This window comes from Globicephala melas, chromosome 10, assembly GCF_963455315.2.
Source record: "Globicephala melas chromosome 10, mGloMel1.2, whole genome shotgun sequence".
In the NCBI taxonomy this organism is placed as follows: Eukaryota; Metazoa; Chordata; class Mammalia; order Artiodactyla; family Delphinidae; genus Globicephala; species Globicephala melas.
Genome location: NC_083323.1, coordinates 85,248,510 through 85,254,509, shown reverse-complemented (window position 1 = coordinate 85,254,509; position 6,000 = coordinate 85,248,510). Strand labels below are relative to the sequence as shown.

Below are 6,000 nucleotides of genomic sequence, written 5' to 3'. Positions count from 1 at the left end.
AATTTCTTTTCAATAGGAAGAAAGAGAAAAAATAATGTTTCATTTGTTTTACATGTTAGTGGTAAATTCTTCTTATAAAGGAAAGGAAAAAACTTAAGAGTAAATATAACTACATCCATATAGCCCACAGTGAGCATAAAATGAGACCTCTGTCTTTGGAACTGTTAAGAGGATGTTTAATTGTTTTGCACAGCAATTATATGCATCCATGTTTCCATTCAATGGGGGATCTCTTTCTAGCTCAGGCCTAGACTGGAAGGATAAGAAAATAGAGGTCATGGAAGTTAACAACTTGGTCAAGTTCACATTGCTAAGTATAATAAGGCAGAGTTGAGATTCAAACCCAGAATAATCTGAATCCAAACTTGGTCTCTTTTAACAGCATCAACTTGACTTTCTGCATGAGAAAAAATTAATAATGGAGGTCCTAGGGCAGAAGGGTATTTTGTTGTGCAGAATATCATAACATAACCGTATGGAGCGAGGACAGTGTGAGCTACCCTTCCTGCTGGACTCTCTAGAAAGCAGATACTGAGATGAGTTGTGTGTGCAGATGGTTTATTAATGAGTATAACACCTTAAAAGGAAACAGAAGGAGGTAGGATTGGACGGGGGGGCTGTCAGACCATGACACACACATGGCAAAAGCTGTGCCAGCCCGTCAAGGATCTCTGGAGCAGCGATTGTCCAAAGCTAAGCCCTTGTACCACCTTGCAGCATCGCTTTGCTCCATCACTGGCTGGGGGGCACGCCGAGAACTTGACCTCTGTTCAAAAGCTGAGGCACATCCCAAGGGAGCCAAACGCTGGAGACTGTCAGGTCCTGCACTCCTCGTGTCTGGGTGGCAGACCATTTGGAAGGGAGATTTGAGCGGCACACCTCAGCGTCTACACAGATACTCAGAAGAGCAGCAGAGCTTGGAAGACTCGGGAAGAGAAAGCAGAGATCATTCTTCTGATCATCACCTACGTTTCCTGAATCACAGCAGTTTGGATCCAAGAAAAAGGTTACAAAAACAACTTTTTTTTTTCTTTTTTTAAAGCTATCTGCAATCCTACTTACTCCTCAAGAAACCTATCCCTCAGAAGATCTTCCCAAATAAATTGAAGAACATCCAGTGGGTGTCTTACATGGATCCTAATAACATTCTGTTGACTGCCATGGGGGAACCTACTGTTTGTTTGGGTTTTTTTTAACTCTCGGTTCAGATCCCAGAGAAAATGTGTCAAATTACACCTAAGAGGGGCAGCTATGCCATTGTTACCCATTGACAGTATCACTGTCCAGACACTGCCCCACAGGAAGTACTACTGATGATGCCAAGTTGCTCAGGACCAAGGATTCTGATCTCTAGGCAGGGGTTCTGATACCTTATATGCAGGAATAGAAGGCACTGAAACCAGCCCTTTACCATCATCCACATCACCATTGCAGCTGTTGTCAACACTGCTTACATTCTGTCCCTGGGTCACCAGTGCCACCAGGACTCAATGTCTCATGGAGGCTGTAGAATGACAGCTTTCTGAGGTTTTGCTTCCTTTTTCATTGCAGCTCCCTGCTCTCAGGCTGAGGACGACCGAACTGATTGACAATTAAGTGAAAAATGCAAACACACTCTCTTCTGACAATAACATTGGATTTGACAAAACTCTGTACTCATATTCATTCTTACCTTAGGAAGAATATTTTCTTAGTAGGAAAACAGTTATGTTGTCCATGCCTAATGTTCCAGACTTACAAAAATATTCTTACATGTCAGGATGCAAGCTGAGATACCCAGTACATTTGCTTAAGAGTTTCCCCCAGTTCCTAAAGAATGAAAATTGCTATCAGAAAGGAACTGAATAGCTGATAATGGTTTTAGCATAATCTCACTAAGAAACAGAATACAACTAACACCTACAATGTAAACAGAGTTATTCTCACTGAATCCTTTTTCCATCTTTATAAAAAGTCAAAAAACTGTTCCAGACAGAATGGCAGGTTCCACGCAGTCATGACTGTTACAAGTCTGTTGACCATACTGGGCAGAATCGTGTATAACACTCCGCATAAATAGTCTTGAACTTCTATTTGACTTTTCTGTGTGTTACACTAATACCAACCTGGAATGCTTTCAGCCCAGCTACTTGCATTTGAGAAAATAAGAATAATGCTTAATACTTTGGAACCATAGCTGAAAGTTCAGATGCATTTGAATCATTTGTGAAAATATTTTCTTGCTGGAAACCTAAATGCTTCTCACATATCTTTATTTGGGCTGTTACTTTATAAGACAATGTTAGGAGGGGAAAGACTAGAAGGGGCAATATTGCATCAGTACTTTTAGGAAAGTACTAAAGAAAAAAAATCAGAATTCAAGACTTCAGTCCCATTTCCTGTCATACAGTCAGCAAATGGAGATTTTTCATTTTCTTTGGGATAAAATGAAAACTAAGAAAAGTTGCATTTCAGTTGTTTCTCCAGCTAGCTCAGAAACATATTATTTTTTTAAGAAAAAGAGTATAAAAGGGAGACTTTTTAAAAACAATTATTTTCACGCTACAGAAAAAAAAAATACATCTGTAGGCATAGAGCACACAACTACATTCATCTCCTCTTCTGGTTATAATAGTGACGTATTCTTCCTGTTTATCCTTCTCAAGGGTATCAACTTCTCAACATTTCAGTTCCTGGAACTCTTTGATCTCTATATCCTCCCTCAGCTTTTCTCCGTCACTGAACTTAACAGTAAGGACCCATTTAAGGTCCACTCAAGACTCCTAGGGTCCAAACCGAGACTAGCAGGGCAAGAATATTACTGCCTGTTTGAATTTGAAGTTCTTTCCACATAAAACTCATCTTGAAAGAGAAGAGATAGAAGATCCAAAATTGAAGGATTAAATAAGCTGAGAACCAAAAGAGAAGTAAAAAGAGCCCTTTCACAGACACAGCCAAAATCTCTATCCAGACTAGAGTGCAAACGTCTAAGGCCATGGACACCTAATTCCCTGCACTCGACAGGGTGAAAGAGAGGAGTTCATTGTTTTGGTGCTAATGGCATTTAACATTCTTTGGTTACAGTGACTCCTGCTGAATGTAGAAAAAACTTTGAAGCTCCATTGACATCCACTATCATTTAAATGCAGGGCCAATTGACCGAAGGATCATACGCAGTTCGGGACTTGCACTTAATTCAAAAAACAGTTAATGTCACAAGTATTTATTCAATTCCCACCATTAAAAAGCTGAGTGTAACTGAAACATTTAGTTAAGCCAAGCACAGTGAAGGTAAAAGGACTAAGATCAGGGCTTCCCTGGTGGCGCAGTGGTTGAGAGTCCGCCTGCCGATGCAGGGAACACGGGTTCGTGCCCCGATCCGGGAAGATCCCACATGCCGCTGAGCGGCTGGGGCCGTGAGCCATGGCCGCTGAGCCTGCGCGTCCGGAGCCTGTGGCCTCTCCGCAACGGGAGAGGCCACAACAGTGAGAGGTCCGCGTACCGAAAAAAAAAAAAAAAAGCACTAAGATCAGCAAAGGGAAAGGATCATAATAGAATCAAAACAGTAACAGATTCAGTTTGACCAGAGTGCTGGTGGGAGGAGAAAGGGGGCGGGGAGGATAAAAAGGAGAAGTAGAAAAGATGAAAAGGAAATAAGTTAGATCCAAATCCAGGAGAACTTTCAAAATTAGATTAGAAAATTTATTATTTCATTAGGAAATAGGAAACAGAGATTCTTAAACGAGAAAAACATATGATTAAAACTGTGTTTTAGGTAAATTAAACGGATAGTATCTGCAGGTTGGACAATGGGAAGGAGACCTGCTAGAGGCAGAGACATCTACTAGCTGTCAGACTGGCCTGATTTTCCTGGACCAGAACGAAGAATAGAGATGTGAGGCTGAAGGGGGAGGACTCAGGGAGGTAGAATTGACATACTTGGGAGCTAAGTGACATGAAAGACCAGGAGAAAGAAGTAAAAGCTGTCTCAGGTTTTGGACCTACATTTCTGAGATGGGGGCTATTAACAGAGCAACGTATGTCTTGAAGAATCCAATTACTCCACGTGGCTACTTAGAAGACATGGTGCTGACGGAGGAGTTAGAGAGAAAGTGAAGCTATTTAGTAATAGATGTAGAGAGGAAGTACCAAGGCACTTTCATCTCCAAGTCATTTTTAAACTAGTGACTGAAAACTAAAAGTTATCACTGAGTTCTTTTTCTGTAAAAGGATCTATGCCATTACTACTAATATATACCTGGGGCTATCCTTTCTCAGGTATATATTTAAACTTTTTTTTGTGGTCTCAAATATGGACTATTAACAAAATAGAGTTTGTTTCCTCAAGGTAGATATTTTCTGGGCCGCTTAGTCATTTTTTGGAAAAACATTTATCAAAGGCTTACAATTTACTTGGCCCAGGTTATAGAGATCAAAGAATACAGTATCTACCCTCAGGGATGGTATACTATATTCTTTTATTTGTTTGTTTGTTTGTTTAAATTGAAGAATAGTTGATGTGAGGTGTTGTGTTAGTTTCTGGTATACAGCAAAGTGATTCAATTTTATATATATATATATGTGTGTATATATATATATATATATATATATATATAATTTTTCAGATTCTTTTCCCTTACAGGTTTTTACAAAATATCAAGTATAGTTTCCTATATTATTTATATTTTTATAATGATAACAAGCAAAAGTTACAGTGGGACCTCCCATTTCTGTAACACGGTAGACAAACTTATGTGAAAAATCTTCTACACCACAGTCTCCTAGAAAAATCTAGATTTAGAATAAGAAAAGATTGATGCATAGCTAAGCTCTCGCAAAAGAAAAGGAAATATGTAAATGTCAGAGTCAAAGAGCTGTAAGTGCAGAACTTTACAGTTTATACTGAGCAGCCCTAAGGAGTGGTATGGGAGGGAATGGTTAGACAAGCTAGTACCTGGATTGAATTGTAATCCTTGCATAGGGCAGGAGATTAGCGTTTGGAACTGAAACCTTGCTTAAAAGCCTTCATGGAGATGTGCCCTTAATGTAAAGAGGAAGTAGAAGGAAAAAAGTGGCTCAGCTGCCCAGGGAGCTGACATGCAAGCTCAGCTTGGCTTGTACTTTGGGTGAAAACAAGTCTTAAATGAGAAGTCAGCTCCCTGAGCCTTCACTTTTTAGAATAGAAGCCCACATGGTATCAGAGAATCCCCAAGCTAGAAGCAAACATAAATATTGGTCCTCAGCTAGCTGTGCTCTTAAGTGCCTGGCAGAATCCAATGCAAAAGCACCCACGGAGACACTGTAGTGGGTAATGACGATGCTTATGCTTCACCCAGATCCCCTGGACCCACTTTTTACTGTTTCTTGGGTGGGGGACTCCCTCTTTGGTGTGCTTTTCCAACCAGCACCTACTGGGTCTCCTTTTTCAGAGAATGCTCTCCAAGGCACAGCCACCACCCCATGCTTTTCTCAGCTCCTCGCCTCAGCTGGAACAACTCCGTGGCATGACAGACTCCAGAGTCCCTTGCAGGATCAGGCTGAGATCACTTTCTGTGGGACTTTGCCCGAGATCATGCCTTTGTTCGGATTCCTCCTCTTTGCTGTCCTGTTTGTCCGCCACTCCCTTGCCTGTTTCCTGGAACACTTCCTTAATAAGCACGGCCACTGAATCCTCATCTCAAGTGTCTGGTTTGAAGGAACACGACCCAACACACTCCCATGGAATTCTGTCAAGAAACTAAACAAGCACCTCTAAAGACAAGCTCCCTAGAAAAAAATGACAAAACATATGGGGAAAAATCCATCTAAGACAGTCTGCGAAGCAATAGCAGAAGTATTAGTGCTACTAAGGACTAATAACAGAAAAACAACTTGACAGAATATATAAATTATCCAGGATACAGATGGCGAGAACTAAAAATGGAAAAGATGACAGAGTTTAAGAGATACAGGGGAATGATGAGAATGTTTGCCATAGAGCTAGCAGCAGTTCCTCAGAGGCGAAGAGAGAGTGGTGGAAAG

General features: G+C 40.8%; 1 protein-coding gene across 1 annotated transcript in view; it reads right to left on the bottom strand.

Annotated features, from left to right (window-relative positions):
• Nucleotides 1-520: 520 nt before the first annotated feature.
• LOC132597924 (sulfotransferase 1C4-like) overlaps nucleotides 521-6,000 on the bottom strand; it is a 131,281-nt gene continuing 125,801 nt past the window's right edge. The window contains exon 5 of the transcript XR_009565437.1: nucleotides 521-1,809. The gene's annotated coding sequence lies outside the window, so the exon portion shown is untranslated. The remainder of the gene's footprint in view (nucleotides 1,810-6,000) is intronic.